Source organism: Wyeomyia smithii, chromosome 1, assembly GCF_029784165.1.
Source record: "Wyeomyia smithii strain HCP4-BCI-WySm-NY-G18 chromosome 1, ASM2978416v1, whole genome shotgun sequence".
NCBI classification, from domain to species: domain Eukaryota; kingdom Metazoa; phylum Arthropoda; class Insecta; order Diptera; family Culicidae; genus Wyeomyia; species Wyeomyia smithii.
This window is the reverse complement of record NC_073694.1, coordinates 143,913,700-143,935,949: the sequence shown is the minus strand read 5'-3', so window position 1 is coordinate 143,935,949 and position 22,250 is coordinate 143,913,700. Positions and strand designations below refer to the sequence as shown.

Sequence of the window (22,250 nt, the reverse complement as noted above, 5' to 3'; positions counted from 1 at the left end):
TCGCTCGCCCTCAACATCTTATTACCAACAGAGAATAGCGCTATTGGCATTACACGCCACGTTTTTGCCAAACATAAATTCATAGACCTGTTAGGAGCAAAGGATTGAGTTGTACTACCATACCACATGAAATTGCTTGTAGGTGTGAAATTGGGAATAAATCCAATTACCATTGAGTCAACAAAAAAATTGAAAACTCTGACATATGTGTAGAATTTATGTTGAATCTTCAAAATTGACGAAAGCTTGGTGAAATCTCATTAAATCCAAAAATGGCCGACTTCGAGTAGCCACTTCGAATTTTCGAAAGCACAAAACACGGAAATAGTTAATGCGTTCTTTGTGAAAATGCTATTTTATGTTTGCTGTGGTGAAGCAAACATAAAATAGAATTTTTATAGGGAACGCAATGAGTATTTCCAAGCCTTGTGCTTTTGAAAATTCGAAGTGGTGACTCGAAGTCAGCCATTTTTGGATTCAACGAGGATTCACCTTGAGCTTCATCCATCCTAATAAAAATCAAGAAATTTAATGTGAACGGTCTAAAACACACATGAATGGTATAAAAACCTCGAGATTTAACACCATGGTTTCAATGATAAAATACTTAAGTTCGATGGAAATCGTTGCATATCTAAAATGGAAAATTGTACCGTGTGAATAAAAAAAACGAATGCGGGACTAGATTAAATAACTTTGATTTCAGATTTTTACCATACGCTTGGTCAACTCAGTTAATAGATATACTAAAGTGCCAATGAGATGCATGAAAAAAAATCGACCTTCGAATATCGTTTAGAGGTAGGGCTCAAAAGTATAGTCTTCTCGAAAAAAGTGTTAATATCTGTCAGATTATAAAACTGTTCAGCAAACTGTAATAATAATAATAACACTGTGCTACAGCGATTTAGAACTTCTGAAGTGACCTAGTGTAGGTTGTAGGTCTTGTTGAGTATAACATTCGCTCATACTAGAAATTTTCCAAACACCCCCAAAATCTGAAGTTATGGTCACAATACGGTTTTTTGGACCTCACTGCATACAATTTTTTTTAACGAAGTCATTTCTCAACCGATTTCCAATATTGAGGCAGTTTTGGAAAGAAGATAAACGGAGCTTTCAAAAGATTTACTGGTTTGTACAAATATCACTAAAACATGTTAAGTTATTTGAGTTTAAATATAATATTTTAGTTTTTTTCACGCAGTTTTTCAATTTAATTCGAAATTTTCCACCTGTTTTTGTGAGAAAGATACTACAAATACACTAAACTTTTGAAATTATATTCAATTACGAATCAAAAAAATGTGGTTTTATGAAAATCGGTGAATATTTGACTGAGTTATATATTTTTTAAGAAAACCAGAATTTATGGCTTCTATCTTACAATTATTTCGCGGTGCTACAAATGGTGAAAAAACACAAGAACTTCTGAAGTGACCTACCGTTGGTTGTTGGTCTTGTTGAGTGTAACATTCACTCATACTAGAAATTTTCCAAACACCTCCAAAATCTGAAGTTATGGTCAAAATACGGGTTTTTGGACCTCAGAGAATACATTTTTTTTAACTCAGTCATTTCTCAACCGATTTTCAATATTTAGGCAGTATTGAAAAGAAGATAAACAGAGCTTTCAAAACACTTACAGGTTTGTACTAATGTCACTAAAACATGTTAAGTTATTTGAGTTTAAATATTATCTTTTAGACTTTTACATGCTAGTTTTCAACATAACTTGAAATTCGTCACCTATTTTTGTGAGAAAGATACTACAAATACAATAAAATTTTGAAATAATATTCAATAACGAATCAAACAAAAGTAGTTTTGTGAAATTCGGTGGATATTTGGCTGAGTTATAGGTTTTTTAAGGAAACCAGATTTTTTCTCATCTAACGCACAATTGTTTCACGGTGCTACAAATGGTAAAAAATGCAAGAGCTTTTGGTGTGACTTAGTGTGGGTAATAGCTCTAGTCAAGTGTTAATAGCGCGCATACTTAAAGTTTCAAATACCCCAAAAATTTGAAGTTATGATCAAAACCCAGTTCATAGACCTCATGTTAAAAAATTGTGTGAAAAAATCTAAAAAATTATATTTAAACTCAAATAACTCATAATGTTTCAGTGATATTTGTACAAACCAGTAAATCTTTTGAAAGCTCTGTTTATCTTCTTTCCAAAACTGCCTCAATATTGGAAATCGGTTGAGAAATGACTGAGTAAAAAAAAATTGTATGCAGTGAGGTCAAAAAAACCGTATTTTGACCATAACTTCAGATTTTGGGGGTGTTTGGAAAATTTCTAGTAAGAGCAAATGTTACACTCAACAAGACCTACAACCTACACTAGGTGACTTCAGAAGTTCTTGCATTTTTTTTTTTTCATTTGTAGCACAGTGTAATCAATTGATATTACCAATCGATTTTTTTTCAGCACCCAAATGACACCTGAATAGCTACAATTTTAGTTGATTGTGTTTTTCAATTTGTGTTTATCCAGAGATTTTCTGTGTTAAACGGTATTTATATACTCGCAAAACAATGAGTTATTCAAAGTTTTCGTTCTCGTGATTGAAATTTGATTAATTGATCAATATTCAGGAGTTTAAGGCCTGTTTTCTTCTACTGATTTAAATAGGTGCAAAAAAATTGTAATCTCATAATAATTAGTCAGGTTGTACAGATTTCTTACAATTGGTGTCCACGAAAAGTTTATGTCATTATTTACCATAAGCAAGAAAGATCTCTACGACATTAAAAAAAACTTTGGAAAATTTTTTGGCTTTTCTGTTCCAGACTAACAAACAGCACTTCAAGTGAACCTGTTGCGCCATCGCCCAGATCTGGATTTGCTGTAACCATGTTTTTAATTCTTCGTCCAAAACGCAAAGAGAATGAATATCCTCCACAGTCTTTTGTTAATTTTTTTTGTTAATTTTTATTTTGTGCAGATGTAAGATTGAAGTATGCATATTTCACTTCTTTGCGGGAAACGTTGCCTCAATTTTCTCATAGTTGTAGTCCGTGTCTCTAAAACACAACCGAACAGCGTCTTCTGGAACAACGTTTTCTTAAATTTCAAGAGTTTTTATTACACTAACACTGTAAAATTTAATATCATTGGTCATTTATCCTGTGAAGAACTCATTCAATGCACGTATAAAAAGTAAATCTTTTGTTTTGACACTGCGTTCGAAGAAATAAAATTCATCATGAAAGCAAAATTCCATCCGAATAGAAATAAAAAATTTTAAATTGTTTCGATTCATTGAATATACAGCAGTCCTTGACTGCCCTTACTAACACGCAGAAAATCCTGAGTGAGAATCCCCAGGACACCGATTAACACGGTGACGGAATCGTAAAAGGAATCGCAAACACGATCCAGAGGATTCCCACTCACGATTCTTATTCAAGAATCCTAGAGCCACATACAGGGCATCTCAGAGAATTCTTTTTGACGTAGGACTACGTCTAACCGCACTATATCGAGATACATTCTGTGGAAACTAAAACCAAGGTGTAACGTCGGAATGAAAGATTTCAAACGTTAATACTGATGTAACCACACGATGGATCACAATAATCAATATGTCGTTGGATTGATAAAATGACAATTTTGTGATCCTTTAGTTATCATTATCATTTCATTGTTAAACAGTGAAAATTTCATAAAAGTTTCAAGGTCGAATGCTAGCGCGCCTGGCACAGACTTCATGAGTGGACACCAACCGCCTGCTGTGATATCGTGTATAGCAGTGTCAAAAAAAATTGACAGAATCTCCTCGTCCCAATAGGTCAACTAATGTTTGCTTTAATGAGCCTAGGCTATTTTGATGTCTTGAAGGTGAAGCTTTTTTTTGAAGGTGAAAGTTCGTAGCCACCTCTACTATCAGACAGTTTTACGTTCTGCTGTAAGAATGCTATTAAAACTGATGTCTTGGAGGGAAACATGCTGGCCAGGCAACAGTACTGCAACGAGCAATGTATGAATAGAGCGCTGGTCACTCGTCGAATTGCCGTTAAAAACTTATTTTCAAAGAGCACATTGAGAGTATACAAGCCAAGTGCATCAAATATGCGAGATGTTTATATCCTCTCATTAACAGGAATTCTAAACATTGTTTAAAAAACAAACTTTTGATTTACAAACAAATTTTTAGACCAGCAATGCTTTTTGCTGTACCGATCTGGTCAAGTTGCTGTTCAATAAGGAAGAAAACGCTCCAAAGGATTCAGAATAAAATTCTAAAAAATGATTTTGAAGCGTCCTCCTTGGTTTGGTACACTCGAATTACATAGACTTACTGGTGTTGAACCATTAGAAGCTATGTCAAATAAAATTATTAACAATTTTCGACAAAAATCGTTGCAATCCTCAATTGCTACGATAAGCTCTCTTTGTAGCCAATAAATTAGCATTTAAGTTAGTTGTAAGTTTACTTTCCTTTCTTGACAAGTAGGTTTAAATCCCTACGAATTATAAGTCCTAATTGCGAAAGCAAACAAATCCTAACAATTAAAATTACAAATTACTAACAGTGTTGAGAATTCACCATTTGTGATTGGACACACATACTCATTATTTACTAATATCTATCATAAATACTTAAGCTACTAACAAATCCCCCTATTAAAAAAATAAAAAAAAATCGAATTGCCGTTTGAATTGTCATCTTCTTCTTTATGTTTCGTATCAGATCAGAATTTAATATGATTATTCGATTAAATATCAGAATTTAATATGATTATTCGGGTGCCGCAAAATACGTTGCGCCGCCGGGGACAACAAAATTCTGTACGAGTCGGTAGAGGCAGATAGCAGGGTGTATAAATTTGGTGCATTGTACAGATAAAATGCGTTGTTTTTTTTTTTTTTTTGAACTCTACACTCTGTTTTTCTCAGATTTATTAAAAAACCAAATATAGGGTATTTTTCAATCAATTTTTTTTGTTTTGCATTAGCATCAACAAGAAAATATCACTTTCCATAACCTTACTTGTAATTGAATAACACTTTGCAAATAATAATTGCTGAGGCTAATGCTGTGCATCACTCTAGCCCTGTTTATTTTTGAAGATAACAGACATATGACTTTCAAATATGGTATCTTTGTTGTTCTTTGGTATCTTGAAACTGATTAATTTTTTTTCTGATTACTGTATACTGTATACTGATAAAATGTTTAAATTGACCTGAATTGAATGTTAACATGTTCATGAAATTCTATGTCAATTTTAAATTTTCTGTGAACATACATTTTCTACTAAAAACTGTAATTCGTTATCGATATTTTTTCCATGAGCTTGTATCTGCAGGAATAAAAAATAATGTGACATCTTTGCCGGTTTGTGATCGGTGAGTGAGCCATCTTTCACAATATAGACTAAAATAGATATAGAAGGAAGTTTAATTTCTACTAAATCATACTCAATTTATTATTTTATAGAAGGTTGCCTTTTCGCGTATCAGGGAAAATTTACTGTATTAGAGTGAAAGATATTCATCAATGTTAAAGAGAATAATTTTTCTTCTAAAAGAGAGTGCTGCAAATAAATAATCAAAATACAGACCCCATGAACTAGTTTTAGTTCCAAGTCGTTTGAGGTGTCACTTGATGAATTTGGGCTGACGACCTAGATACTTGATATTACCACCCGAGTAATTAGAAACATAGTACTGCTTTGCCTATATTGCCTATACACTATATTGCCGGAACATATTCATATTTTGGAGGATGTTGAGCTTGAATTGGTTAAAATAAATCAAGAAAACTACAAAATGTATAAATAAATCAAGAAAACTACAAAATGTGCTCATTGTTGGCACATGTGTGCCGAAATCGAACCGTGCCAAAAGTAGAACATTCAAATCAAACAGAGCTTCAAAAGCAAATATAAAACAATTGTAGTCCTACGTCAACTATGCGGTCGTGTCTTGGATACCACCCTTCTACTATTTCGGGAATCCTTTTCAAGGACGCTCACGAATCCAATGTGAGGAATCCTAGAGAATCTATGCGAATCGTATGTGTTCGTCTGGGTGACGACATTTGACGGAAATCTCCAAATCTCCACCAAATTTGTCATTCATGTCGATTATTTGGTGTAACCTAGAGTCGATTCTCTAAAAACATGCGCACCCAACCATGAATACTTTTTCAATAATCAATAATTTACAATACATTAACTGTTGTCTCATTTGGTTAGCTACATCCATTGGCAAATCCACCTTCCTGTAATGAAAGTGCGAACACCGAGTGATTGGTATTACCAGAAATCTGAAAAACGACGAATCAGAAAAAGTACAAAACAGAACTTCAACGCAGTTCAGAGTGATGCCATTTGTAACGTTTGAAATATATTCTACATAACACGTTATGAATTGGAAAGTTGCTGATATTTATTGAATATATCAATATATGCACCACCTAAACAATAATGAACCGCATTAAGAAAGCTGGAAGGATTTAACAATAGACATGACAATTTGTATAGACAAGATACGTATGGCTGTACAGAGATGCGCAGAGACAATCGAAACAAATGTTATTGTTTACATTATTTTAATCATCGCTAACATATACGATATTCACATATAAAGCACTAGAATGTACAGAATAAATTGTACCGACGCGGTAAAAATTCTTAAAATAAAAGATTTATATCGTTTCAAATAGATTCAGACAATTGGGAACATTGGTTAAGTATCATACTTTGGCAAAATGGCTCTTCTCCAAGAGCGGCTCTGAACCGCTCACTCACCGTTGCGAACCGGCTTGTATGAAAGGCTCGTCTTGTTTCGATAAACTTCGGTTTCGGGCGAACTGTGGTTCATTTTCGTGAGCCGTTAGTTCTTTCGCTCTATTCTTAGAAACGATTCATATGAACGGCTCGTGATAATGTGTGTTACATGCTTCAAATTTCTCCCTCTGATGCAAATGCAGGTGAAAACTTATCCAAACGAAAAAATTCTTCAGAAATTTGCCAGTAACTTCAAACAACTTCTCCTGATGACGTTAAGTATGTTTTCTTAAAAATCCCTAAAAAGTACTATAAAAAATGTTCTAAACAATTATCCATTTCCGAGCACGATTCACCCTTACGATTGCTGCGTTTTTTTCTTCAAGCAGTAACAATGAAATCGATTATTCAAAGTTTGCAGTATATTTTTTTGTAAAATGTTTCCAAAAATCAGAAATTCATATACCTATAAACACTCCTTGGGAATGCGAACGCCTGCTTTGTAGGTATAATGATCGGACTAGCTTACATCTGACTTACATTCACCGCTTCGCTTTGCCTGTGCTTGATGAAGTAATGGATTTTACGTACAATTCATGAAAAACTTTTGCTAGAAAAACTTTTATTCTTTAAGAAGAACCATTTTAAAATGTTCAGAAAAATTTTAGGAAGCTAAATTATCCATCTAACAACATAAATTTCAATGGATTTGCAATGAACTTATTCCGATTATGATACCTTCTTAATGAATTCACGACGGATTTGTTTGGACTGCACACTTAAATCTTATTGCCAGGTCTCAGTAATTTTTGCCGAGAACGGTACCACTGAGTGCTTGGTTAATGAAATAATGACAGCTGTCTCAATTTTTAGTTAACCTCGGTACAACCTAAAGGAAATTGTACCGAGCTATCACTACCGAGATTACGGACTCCATCATTACTAAAGCAAATACTATACTCTATTCGACCGCAATTTTCAAGACCCGTGCACTATCAAACTATTGTTTATCACAATTGTAAAATCTATTGTACCTTTAATATTGTAATCTTACAGTGCTCTTGATTTTTATTTTGTAGTTGTATGAGGGTAATGCATAACAGGCTTTAAACGTGCACGAAAGTGTCGTAGCGAACAAGAAGTGTGAAGCGCTGTTGTATTTATTCTTTCGTCACGAGTGAAACTCGCGGTAGAAAGCGAGCAACATCTAAAAAAATCGATCGTGTATATGTCCGGATGGTTAAGAAGCACCCATATATCTGTTTAACGGCACTGAAAAGAATCGACTAAGTTTCGCCAAAATTCATCTCGATGGCAATACACAAACCGTTGCGCTCGCTGTGGTGGTTTATTATCAGATATTGGTGGCTGTGTCCCATTGTAATTCAATCTAACATTTTACCATTGTTCTTTAATTTTTGGAAACAGCAACTTGTTTTTGATTCGCATGAACATTATTCATTTATGATGTTTTGTGGCATCAGAACTATTATTACGCTAGTTGAACGTTCCCAGCAATGCTTAGAATCAAAAGCTACAAAATTAAGAATCATTTCTTATTTTCCATTGCCGCATTGGCACAACTCACTTCAGGATCCATCCTCTACGTCCATCATCACTTTAAAGACAACACCGATTTTGGGCTCTTTTACAGAAACTGGATGTCGCCAATTCGGATTTTAAAATGACATCTGGAGTTCTACTTTTAGAAGTATTGAAATTATTGGCCAGTGGCCAAAACCCAGGCTATTTTCTTGACAGCAGAGTCGCCATTTTGGAAATCGAAATCGCTTTTGGAAATGATTGCTGGCTTCTGGGCAACATTGTGTTTCTGAAAATACCAATATCGGATGGTATTTGACCACCGTGGGCTTTTCGCCACAAACCGGCCATCACAGAATTGAAAAATGGTAAATGGAGTTGATTGCCGATCTCTGAGAATCATCATATACATGGTTGAACTTTTTTTAATGTCACTTTGGGTACGTCACAGAATAAAACCGACGCAAACGCATGACCATTCACATTTAGCTCTCCTCTGTAATGAAGTCTATAACGATGACATAGGATTTTGACGTAAAACTACGTTTACCTACAGCCTATCACATAGAAGTGCAATTTGATAAGCTATCAACGGAAAGGGAACGAAGCTTGTCCATTTTCTAATGCTTTTAAGTCGGTTTATTTACAACCGATTTCCTTCAGTCTTGCAGCAATCGATTGGAAAATTATACATGCATGATGGAACCTTGTAAAATGAACCCTCTGGTATCCTTATATGCAGTGGTGGGCACCATTCCGCTAATTTTCAGTTAGCGGTTTAGCGGTTTCGCTAATTTTTGAGCTGATTAGCGAACTGTTAGCGTCGCTAGAATTTTGACCTTCGAAACGCTAATCGCTAATTCGCTAAATTTGTAGAGAAGCGACAAAAAAATATTTACAAAATTTGTGAGTTGCTGATGGCGTACATAAATTGATTCGAACGATGAACGTACTTTACGGCGAAAATTACTTTATAACGTATGTTTCATTCAAATAACGTTCGTTTGTTTCAACTGTCTAGTGTTTCTCTCTTTACGAAATAAGTGCAAGTCAGTCTTTTTACCATAGAATGGGGTTCCATTTAGCGTACAAGCCACTAGAGCATCCTGAAATTATATGGTAACTTCTTCGATTCAAATAATAATTGTGTTGTTTATGGAAAAAATTTGAGAGTAGATTTTTTTTACATACAAGCAAAACCAATTTTGCTGCTCCTAGTTTTTAATTGAATCCTCAAGCACATACTAACAGACGTAATATTGGAACCTAGCTTCATTGTCACGAAAAAAAACCATCATTTCAAATTTCTACTGAAGCGATGCGATACCGGCTTCATTACTCCGCTTTGTCATCTTTCCCACCTCTCACTCTCTACAGGCAACTTTCCATCTGCATGGAAGTTCGCGTATATGTTTCCTGTTTACAAAAAAGGTGACAAGAGAAACGTCGATGATTACCGCGGAATCTCCGCCAAGAATGCAGTCTCAAAACTGTTCGAGTTGGTCGTGATGAAACCGATTTTGTATCATTGTAAGTCTCTTATCTCTGATACGCAGCATGGATTCAAGCCAAAGCGTTCAACAACAACGAATCTTCTAACGTTCACCTCATTTCCAATGGATATTATGTCTGAAGGGCACCAAACCGATGCTATATTTACTGATTTGTCAGCAGCCTTCGATAAAATTAATCACAACATTACCATTGAAAAACTCGACCGAAACATTTTACGCTGGCTTCAATCGTATCTTGCGTATCGCCACATCATGGTAAAAATTGGAGACAACAGATCGCAAGAATTTCATGCTTCTTCCGGAATCCCACAAGGTAGTCACCTCGGGCCTTTAATCTTCATCCTCTACTTCCACGATGTGAACTGCATTCTCAGTCGCCCCAGAATACCCTGCTATACCGTTGCTGCAGCCTCGCGAAATTTGGGAATGATAATGAGAATGGCCAAGAATTTCAGGGACGTGTATTGCAAAAGTCTATATTGCTCATTAGTTCGCTCGACGCTAGAATACTGTTCGAAAGTGTGGAGCTCTCATTACTTTAATGGTGCTAACAGAATCGAAGCAATTCAGCGGAGATTTGTACGTTTTGCTCTTCGACATCTACCTTGGAACGATCCTCACCAGCTCCCCAGTTATGAAAATCGCGCGCAGCTCATCGGCCTTGACTCTTTGAAAGTAAGAATTGATCTTTCACGAGCTATGTTAATTGCTGATACCCTGATGGCGAGAACCGACTGTGCTGTAAAACTGGGCAATATCAATCTAATCATTAATTCCAGAGTCGTTCGGAATAACCTTTTCCTCTGAATTCCATTCGTCGTACAAATTATGGGGCAAACGGAGCTCTTAGTGGACTTCAGCGCGTTTTCAATAGTGTATCTTCCGTTTTCGACTACCATCTACCTCGCTCTAGTATTAGGAGTAATTTTTTAAATATATTTTGAGTCTGTTGATGTTGAACGAATAAATAAATAAAATTTACAGTCAACCACAGTCATTGCGTGACAGCGTCGTCTAGGGAGCTGTCATGCAGTCTGATATATATTCGTGGTTCTCAGTTTGACACATGCACGTACACTAGCACTGCTTTTTTTGCGGAAACTACTGTTATCTCCCAAACGAAGAATTGATTCAGAACTTGCTAGAAATGTCTGTTGGTCTGTGTCTCAAGTTTGAAGATCGTATTGCAAACTTCGAACCTCTCATTATAAAGTGCATTCAAAAGTTATTTTTTTTCGTTTGTTTTTATGAGCTATAAATATGGCCATATGACAATCTACGTGTTAAAAAGTTAGCGATTAGCGATTAGCGAAAGTTCCGCTAATATGGGTTTAGCGTTTAGCGTTTAGCGATTATCGAGCTAAATATTCCAGCTAGCGAATTATCGATTAGCGTCGCTAAATTTTCAGTTAGCGGTGCCCACCACTGCTTATATGTATTCAAGCACCTGTATCCAATTGAAAATGTTAAGATTGTGTTGCCAAGATTCGTAACCAATTCAAAGTTAACCAGTAAAGACTAATATGATTTTATTTTATGTTACAAATTAAATAAAAATTGTAAAAAAGTACTGCATACCTCCTTCAAAACATATCTTTTGTTACAACAATTAGTTCCCGCGGTGTTGATCTCTCTCTATCAAAATTATGCAAGACACTAGCAAAATAAACTATCATTGCATTTTTGGCCTTTCAAATATCAGTATAATCCTTCTGTGCTTGAAGAGCTACCAAAAGAATTATGGAAAAAATAACACACTGAACACACAGAATTTGCAACAAAATTTTTATCATCTTTTATTATTATTTATTATTATCTGTTTAATTTCAACCTAACATCGGAACAGGACCGAAACCAAATTGGAAACAGATTTTGAAGGCTCGATACGATTATCCACTGGAATAGATCGGAGTTTACCCGGACACGTGTTTTCGTTCCTTGACGATCAATAGTTCAAAAGAAATTAATTTAACGATAACACTCCATTTTCACTTTGATTTTGCCTGCTTCAAGTTTGTAATGAAATTTAATCAAAACCCTTCTGAAATCATCACAACCAGCAATGCATTCCATTACAAATATTTAGGTTTTGCATCTCAGCGCAGATTTGAGTTTTCTGTATCGTTTTGAATTCCTTTCTATGCGGTTCATTTTACGCGACTTTTCAAAACAAAACAATTGTTCATTAAAATAAATATTCGAATAATACGTTTTACGTCGATTAAAAAAATGTTATGATAAAAAACATAATAGGAAAACTCTTTCAAATATTGTTTTATTGAATTGAAAACATTCATGCAAATACATTTGAAGTAGGCCCAATCATGCTCAACGTCCATGAAGGCTTTGCGTCTTAGAGGCATACTTTGTACGACATTTCGCGCATTCTTCTGAAAACGAACTCCAAATTTTGTGAGTTCGGCAAACAAGCTGTTTCAAACTGCAGGGTCGGTTTTCCCAAGTAATATCTTTAAATTTAAGCTTGAACGTTTTAATTGAATTGGTATCGGGCGACTGAAATGGTAATCAAGTGTCAGAACTCCATTTTGCTGTCTTACCCATTCGAAACTTTTCGGAACAAGTTTTTCACTCAACATCGGTTCTTCGAAATTTTAAATTACTTGCGATCAAGTATCTTCGAACAGTCTTGTGAGATTATTTCTATCCGTTTTTTTTTTTTCAAACAATTCGGGAGCACCGATCTTAGATCACTTTTTGGTCTTACTCCGACACTATATCGACAGAACCGCGATTTGGGAAGTCATCGACATTTCTCTCATCGATGTCTTCAAAATTATTCACCCACTTACTCAGTAACTGTTTCTACTTTGATAATTTTAGAACATAAAGTGTGCGAGCACCAAATAACTGTTTCGAAGCGCGTACGTGTTAATTAATTTGAAAAAAATTTTGAGGATGAATTGATAGCAATAGTCATCTGATCCACTTTGACGATGCATAGAGAATAGTACTGCTGATAGGCGCAGCCAGGGAAGGGGGGGGGGTAGCAGGGGGGTCCGTTGCACCTGCCTACGCGTTGTCCTTGCTGCATCCCGCTAACGTAATACGCATGTCGCTGGAAGAGTTCAAGCGCAAAACCAAAGCTATCGTAATTTTTCACGACAATTTTGTTGTAGAGGTGAAAGTCTGGTATCAACATTGTAGCAGCATGAAAGCAGGCCGTAAGAACTTGGAAAAGCTGGACCTTATAGACCTGCTTGCTGAAGCCCGTTCTTTCTTCCCTGCTACTGAGAAAGCAATTAGAATTGCACTTGCTATACCATGTACAACATGCATGATTGAACGCGCGTTCAGCACATTACGTCTGGTGAAAACCTGGCTGAGGTCAACAATGGTTGAACAGCGGTTGAGTGCTTTCTGCTTGCTTAGTGTTCATCGGAAAATCTGCCGTGGGCTTCAATCAAACTCAAATAAATTTTCGAGCTCTGGGTAAATGGGCTGCTTGCGTAGTCACTTTTTATATTTCGCTTTATGGTATTGACGTTTGTCAATTGGAATTGCAGGTGTAATTTAATTGACTTAAGCAACGGTGATAATACAAGAGATATTCATAATAATACGATGGTAATTTCCATTAACCAGTTTTCAACGCAAGATCATTTCATTGGAAAGTGTTATTCATCGAGAAACACTAAATCCCTTCAATTTGCAGTGTGATGTGACGAATTGAGTCAAGTGCAAAAACACTTGAAGTAATCGTGACATTTTTTTATAGTGTACTATGCAAAATGGCGCTAACGTCAATTCTTATTTTTGATATGTCTCTGCTCATTTTCAATGCATTTGAAAAAGGCAACAAGCATCTTGAGGGAGACTGCCCATACTATAGTAATACATAAAAAAATTAAATTTGAAAATTCTGCACTTACGTCAAAATGCCAGCCCACGGCAGAGATGGATAACAACAATCGTGAAAAATTTATTTAATTAGTGCTGGAGCGATTTGCGGAGGATAAAAGGAAGATGGTTTTTAATTAACAACATTATTATTGTTACCTTTCTACGGTAGGTTTAGTGTAAATTAAATTCAGTTAAGTTTAGTTAAGTTTTGATAAAAGATGAAATTTAGTGTTGATCACTTTGATCACTAAGTACTAGTATTTATTTCTATTTTTCAAAATACGGTTTTTTACTTCTAAAATTTTGAAGAACTTACCGACCCCCCCCCCCCCCCCCCGCACACTCCTATGAACAATTCTGTTTACGCCCATGGTACTGCTCTGTGTGAGAAAACAAAATCACACCATTACACATTCCTGATCGCGAGAAATCGTTACCACGCTCTTATTTTTCAAAAAAAAAACCCGATCCAGAAAAAAGGGCGTGAACTTCGATGTTCGTGTTCACTGGTAAACAGATTTTAACAATTTGTATTCGTATTTTATTAATCCATCTAACAATAGATAGTCTCAATGAATAAAAATTAACTAACTAATCATCGTATTGAGCTTATTAATTAAATATGGGGTTGTTGCATCAAATTCGAAGTATGTTCAACAGCAGATAAGCAACGAACACACGCTGTGAATGGTCCATTGTTCCCAAATAAAGTACGGTGATAAAAAGGTTGCAGTAATGTTGCGTTGCGGAGGGGCTGTTATTTTTACACATAAAACTTTGATTTATTATTGTGAAGTTGTTAAAATTAATTACAATCCATAAATAGATACACTTCATTCATCATGTGAAAATTCAACTCATTTATATCTATCACTCCATTAATTTCGTTAATGTAAATGATATAAATACTAAACATTTTTAATATTTTAATTTTTCAATTCTTCGCAATTCGGGTCTCAACAGGTTTTCGAATCCAGTTCAACTCGAGATGCAAAAATTTAACACTTGAAGTAGACCAGCGTCATCTAATTCTCCACTTAGTAGCTTAGCGATGAACAAAGATTGCTGTGTTTTTCTTCAGCGTTCCATAGTATCTTAACTTAGTAGTCGGCATCTATCAGGATACGGTCAGAATAAATTGTAGAGGGGTATTTCAAGGGTAAGTTCCGTAGTCCTAACAGGATGAACCTTCTTGGATCAGTTCGATCCTAAGGTTTCACGTAACCTGGTGAGAGTTCCATATAATATTAGTATTTTCCAAAATCAGTCGTTCAAGTACACAGTACAGTGACTTCCAGCAATGCAGACAGTTATATTCGGGTTTTAAAAATGAAAAACCATTAAAAATATCCCACGTTAAAACCTTCCTCTAAAATGTGTGACCGTGTGTATTTCCAACTACGTGTAAAAAAACGCGTTGATTTCGAAATCCGCGTAAAAAAGACCGATTAGGAGGCGTCACCGTTTTGTACCGTTTAAACAACTTCCTCGATGTTAAGCAAATTATCAAAATAAAAACAGTCACTAGCTATGTATTGCACAAATCATTCGAAATTTTAAAGTAAATATTTTTATCTAATTATACAAAGTTGATCAGATTAAGATTTCTATTCCACAAAACGACTGTTCGCTAATCTTGTCTCGGCAGATCCTTTCGCCGTAGAAACAGTTCGTTGGAGGTCTCCGTATGCTTGAACCCATCAATTAAAAAGTTTTCAGACAGCATAAAAGCAATCATTTGTTTGATCGCTATTGCCGTAAGCATAAGGTTCTCTAAAAAAGAGCAACTAATTTGGAAATTACTACCCCTTAATTTACCTGATTCCCTCGAAACAGAAACATCGATGCACGCATCGTTTGTGTGTTTTGGACGTGATCGAATGAGATGAATGAGAAGAAACCAAGAAGTAATGGCTCAATTTGGAGCAAAATATTATGGAATAAAGGCTCCACGAAAAAAAAAGAAAAGAAATTTAATTTTACAAACGACTTCTTTGGAAAATTATCATAACAGAATATTTGTTTAACAGGAACCGATTCCTTAAATGTTCTGCACCTCGAGTTTTTTCTACATAAGAAGCACATAAATATTTGTGTTTTTTTCCTGAGTTTGCCCGACCGAACTATTACATTTTCACCGTCGGAACACTTTCTTTAATTGTCTACTGGCTCTTGAAAAATACTGTCATTTCTTGTGAATAATCAATACAGATCTGTATCGAGTGCAATCCAGTACAATGTATGCATCCTGTCTTCCTTCGCCAAATTTGTTCGGTGTAAACAAGTGCAAAGTGATAAAACCTGCAGGAATCATCTTCATATATAAAGTCCATCACGTGATCGGAGTAATTTTCCCGACAAACATGTAAAAAAATAAACAGTAAAATAAACTACCTATCGTGAAAGCTGCTGGTAGCTGTTAGGCTGCTCGGGTGTTCCCTGGCAATCCTTTGAAGTTGCCGGCATTAGCGACGAACATTGTCGCTGGTGCAACTCTTCTGGACCACGATAATGCCGACAGCAGCGGCAACGACGGTTGTTGCAAACGACAATCATGGGCGGTTTCCGTAAAATCGGGAAATATCGTATAATTTATTCCATGAATTTAAAATGAACTCACTTGAGTACTCAATTAAAGGATAACACCCGCGAAACTTCACTCCGGATTAAAACAAACGTGTTGATCACTCTTTCACTGAATTGCTGGACTCGTTATACATTGCAGTTTTATGCAGGAAAAAACTCTCCTCTATGCTCAAACCATCACTATAAACCCACTCTATGCCGCAGCCGATTAAGTCAACAAGCATCACTTCAACACGGCTGTCTGGCGAATTTCGGACAATTTATTCCATTTATAATTTAGTATGATTTTCCCACGATCAACACCATCAACGAATTATCGCATCGCACTCAACAAAAAGCACACTCTCGTCACAATCCATTACATAAACTTGATTGAACATAGCAATTTTCATTTCTAATATCACCTCACTTCCGATTGTCGCTTCTGGATTCAACGTTGTCCTGGGTCTGGTTCTTTCCCACCGACGACGCGTTGTGTATGCATGAACGTATGTTCACGTACTCAGACAGCTATCATAATCATTATTATCATTGTCATCATCAACTTTTCTTTCATTCGCTTCATAGCACAATCATTGCTCGCGTCACCAAATAGTACATTCAGCACACACGATTCCGAAGAGCGGACGAAGGAAGAAGGACACCGCTTGTTCCGTGGTGCCCTTAATCGCCCAAGCAGCTATAAATTACTGCTTTTTTTGCTTTTTGTTCTTTCGCCTTCATGTCGTTGTCCCGGCTTATCCTATTTTTGCTGGATGCACGTGGGCAGATATACACAATCACGGCGGGCGTCTTCACCCCCACAAATCCCCATCTAGAAGGGCGGAAGGGGTGGAAAATTTGTCCGTTCAGCGGAGTTTCAAACGCGCTACCACACCGGGTGCAGGTTTTTCCTGCGACACGAGGAAGAAAATCAAAAATCCGATTCCGAAACGCGACGGCACACTAAAGCCACGCGACTTTACGTTCCGAAGATCACGAGCGTACTAAAAATCCAATCGGCATCACGGTCCTATCGATTCCAGCCTCGCGGCATTCGTTGGCGACTCGCGGGATATCGCACTTCACTCGGATCTCCACTGCTCCCGCAATCGGATCGGCTATGCGCGCATGTTCATGCTGCTGGCCGAGCCAGATACAGAGATGATAAAAAGAGCGAAAAATCACAACGTGAACCGGGAGCGCAAGCACACCATAGTCAGAATGAATGTGTTTTAATGTTGTATAACGAACATCAAAAACATATGCTGCATGGCAAGGACGTACAGCAGCGTGGACAACATTCCGACACTGCGCGGAAGCAAACGAGAAAGAGCCGAAGAAAAAATGTTGAGAGACGGACCAATACATAAATGAACTCTTCATGGCGGAAACAGGTTCATGCGAGAGCCTCTGCGACTGCTCGACGAAAATGATGAATTTCTCGAGGCAAAGTTAAGAGGTGAATTTTCGGTAATTATGTGCTACGTACGGCGCCTAATTGTGCAGGTGGAAGGCTGTGTGTATGAATATGTATTCAAATATATTTCCTCTCGTCATCGGTAGGTAGCATACAATTAAAATTTTACTTCTCATTATGCGCGTAATAACACTGAGAACAGGACGATTGGAGTCATTTAGGATTTCTAAACCAGCGAGACTCAAATTTTCAGGCCGTGTTAATCACATTTTCAATAATTCATCTATCAGTCATTTCGCACCTTAAATCGAATCAAAATCGCTACAATAACTGTTAAGATCTAGAAGACGACACTAACAACCTAGAGATGAAATGAACATTTTTTTAGGACTACTCATTTGTTATTTTATTGCAGAATTCAATCAAGATTTTTTATTTTTCTGTAAGGGTTTTTTTCTTAATTACTTGTTTATGAACTTCGCGTTTTTATTTAAATTTTACTCTTGAAAAACTGATGTCCTATCCCAATTCAAAAAACTTTTTACAAGATGCTTAAAAATTTATTTTTAAATTTCTCATAGAAAAAATCTTAAACATTTTTAAAATTTATAAATTTTGCATATAGTTTATATATGACCTTTATCTGCACCTACAGCAAATACGAATAATTTTCCCAATGAAATTTGCATATTTTTAACGTGGATATGTATGTAATGGTCATAAATTATTTCAGTTGAGAAATAAAAATATTGTTCATATGGCTATTAAAAAGTAGTTTGTTTGTTCAAGCTGGGGGCTAAGAAAAACATATTAATAAATCGATATAACTCTATACAAAAATATATTATTTTCAACTAAATAATATTTTTATGTAAAGGGACCTATTTCAAGCCAATTCTTTGGTTTTCTTTGATGCTAATCAGAGAGCTTATTGTAGATAGTCTGCCGACTGCATTTTGAAGTTGCAACTTCAGAATACCTACTGTGCCAATGCGGTGCATTATTTCAGCAAAGACAGCGTATTTTTGGAAAAGGTGTCCTTACGCCGAGGGGGTATGGAATAATGAACTAACAAAGGTAATGAACTTCATCAAAGAGAGCATTCCTCCTTGGGAGGAAATGCAATGTCCTAGGACGACCGTCACTGATACCCATAGTGATGGAACGAACTGACAGTAGTGGTAGCAGTGGTCATAATCTCCTACAAGGGAAAATAACCCGTCATGACATAGTCTGATAAACAAAGTTTCTCCAATTCACTCGGTTATTGGCTGCTGCTCTCCAAATTCAGGGACAGCGTGTACTCTCCGCCAGCTCACGCTCCACCTGGTCTACTCATCTTGCTCGCTACGCCCCTGGTCGTCTTCTTCCTGCCGGATTCTAGGCAAACACCATCTTCGCAGGGTAGTTGTCCGGCATTCTTGCAACGTGCCCTGCCCAGCGTATCCGTCCAGCTGTGGCCACCTTTTGAATACTGGGTTCGCCGTAGAGTTGCGCGAGCTCATGGTTCATGCTAGCTCATGCCGCCAAAGATCGTCCTTAGTACCCGTCGTTCGAAAACTCCGAGCTCTCACAGGTCCACCTCGAGTATTGTCCACGTTTCATGCTGGTAGAAAACAACCGAGCGTTTTGTACAGGTTACACTTCGTACAGAGGCTTACTCTGTTCGACCACAATTGCTTGTGGAGCCCAAAGTAGGCACGACTTCCGCTGATAATACGCCTCCGGATCTCACGGCTGGTATCTTTGAGGCCGATGAATAGGTGGTGCGTGGGGGCTCTGTGTTCACTGCATTTCTGGAGGATTTGCCGTGTGGTGAAGATTTGGTCCGTCGTAGACCGTCCTTCCACGAAGCCAGCCTGTTAACTTCCCACAAATTTCTTTGTAGACGGCATTCAGGACGGTGATCGCACGATAGTTCCCACAGTCCAATTTGTCGCCTTTCTTATAGATGTGACAAATAATCCCATCCTTCCACTCCTCTGGTAGCTGTTCTGTATCCCAAATTCCAGCAATCAGCCGGTGTAAATAAGTGGCTAGCTTCTCCGGGTCCATCTTCATAAGCTCCGCTACGAGGCCATCCTTCCCAGTCGATTTATTGTTTTTAGCTGCTTGATGGCATCCTATCGTTGGGGCTGGCACGTCTTCTACATTTGTCGCACCGGGGGGATCGCTTTTTCCGCCGCCATGGTCTCCTGCCTGGCCTTTATTCAGTTGTTCGTCGAAATGCTGCTTCCACCTTGTGGTCACCTCACGATCGTCCGTCAGAATACTACCATCTTTATCCCGGCACATTTCGGCTCGCGGCACTAAACCTCTGCGGGATACATTGAGCTTCTGGTAGAACTTTCGCGTTTCCTGAGAATGATGCAGCTGTTCCAGCTATGCAAACTTTTCCTCCTCCAGATGGCGCTTTTTCTCCCGGAAGATTTGGGTTCGCTGTATCTTCTTCTGTCTATGTCTTTCCACGTTCTGACGAGTAGCACTGCGCATCTTAGCCGCCCGCGCAGTGTTCCCCTCATTCATCGCCCTCCTACATTCGTCGTCAAACCACGAGTCTCGTTAGGTTTGTCCCACATGCCCGATGGCGTTTTCAGCTCCGCTGTTGATGGCTGTTCTGATGGTGTTCCAACAGTCCTCGAGAGGAGCTTTCTCCAGCTGGCCCTTTTTCGACAGCGCAGCTTCGAGTGAATTCGCGTAGTTTTCAGCGACGTTAGGCTGCTTCAGTCGCGCGAGATCTAACCGAGGCAAGCGAATTGGCGTTAGCGCTCCTATAGGATCTGACGTCAATGATGTAGAGAAGTGCCGACAATCAATCGTGGTCGTTCTGTGTTTTTGTCTGATTTGGTGACCTCCAGGTGTACTTGCTTAGGAGGCTGTGCTGGAAGCAGGTACTACGCACGGCAATGTTCTTTGAGGCGGCAAAGTCGATATGTCTTAGACCCATTTCGTTGGTCAACTGGTGCGCGCTGAACCTTCCAATCACCGGTTTGTATTACTCATCCTGGACGACCTAAGCGTTGAAATCCTCAATGAGGATCTTGATATCATGTTTTGGGCAGTGGTCGTACTCACGCTCCAACTGCGCGTAGAATTCGTCCTTGTCATTTTCGATACTTCCGAGGAGAGGGCTGTGCACGTTTATGGTGCTGATGTTGAAGAAAGGACCCTTGATTCTTAACCTGCACATTCGAGATCTGATTGGCCACCCAATCATTATAAAAGCTGTTCCCAGCTTATGCGTGTTGCCGCAGCTCTGGAAGATGGCATGACCATCCCGGAACGTACGTACCATTGAGCCCTTCCAGCACACCTCCTACAGCGCTACGACGTCGAATCTGCTGGATTTTAATACTTCGGAAAGCACTCGTGTGCTCCTTTGAAAATTGAGAAACCGGCAGTTCCACGTCCCGAGTTTTCAAGCGTTAGTCCGTTTTCGTCGCATGGGTCTGTGCCGATTGTTCCAGTCAGAGTTTCTTTGTTCTTCGTTCATTACTTGTGAGTGCTTTATGATGGCGGCTTGTAAGGCCGGCGCACCAACCCCCTGTCTCGCAGAAGGACCATCGTGCACAACACTGTTTAGAGTCCCACGTTAGCACGAGGACGGTAATCGGCTGCCCCTAACCTGGAGTACAGACGCCGTTTCGAGCCGCTCCTAACATGGAGGATAGACGTTCGGAAACTCAAAAGAGCCCTCCTTCCCTGTCAACATACGATCAAGTTCCCACCAGGGTTGGTTATGCGATCTTCCCTTGGTTGCTCGTATCCTAGCTGACACCGCGTGGAGGTCGGGATAGGAGTGGCTGGATACGAGGCTAAGGACCAGGTCTATTTTATTCCAGTAGCCGCACTTGGCCCCGTTGGTACGTATCATCCAGCCGTTTACCAACCTCATGTAGTGCATAGGATGGTTTAAAAATATTTCATGTGTTTGTTGGATAGTTTGTTTTGCTGGAAATCTGTTTGTTAATGTTTCACTTTGTTCTTTGTTTATTATTGTTAGTGTATCAACAGTTCATTAGGACCACTGCGGGTTAGATGAAAATAAATATGAATAATAATAATAATAAAGATAATAATAATAATAATAATAATAATAATAATAATAATAATAATAATATGTAGTATAATCTTTTCAATAGTTTTTATATATAATTTATTTGTCTTGAAAAAAGTTTCAAGTTATAACTGCATCACCCCTCCTCTCACCTTAAATCCCCACTAGCTCGTAATCGGCCGCGAGAAATAAAAAAGTGCCTTTCCCCTTTCCCTTTCTAATTTAGGGTAGAGAACGGCTTAAGCAGAAGCGTCTATTTTAATCAGTCGTAGGAAGCAGGCCTCAAACTCCTTGATATTGATCAATATCGATAACAATATCGATCAATGGGAACGAAAACTTTGATTGCCTAGCTGTCTTACGAATATAAGAAATACCGTTAATCAACGAGAAATAACACAGAAATCACCATTCAAAACAAATCGACCTATATTGCAACCATTCAGGAGCCACTTCGGGTGCTGAAAAAAAACGCCTGCAAAACAGATGGAAACTGCTTAAAATAGGTGATCAGGGTGATTGGAATAGTGTCCCTCGATTGGTAAC

At 37.9% G+C, this 22,250-nt stretch overlaps 1 protein-coding gene across 1 annotated transcript in view; it reads right to left on the bottom strand.

Moving 5' to 3' along the window:
* The window catches only part of LOC129718566 (hemicentin-1), a 396,754-nt gene extending 379,507 nt beyond the window's left edge, over nt 1–17,247 (bottom strand). The window contains exon 1 of the mRNA XM_055669452.1: nt 16,057–17,247. The gene's annotated coding sequence lies outside the window, so the exon portion shown is untranslated. The remainder of the gene's footprint in view (nt 1–16,056) is intronic.
* Nucleotides 17,248–22,250: the final 5,003 nt, after the last annotated feature.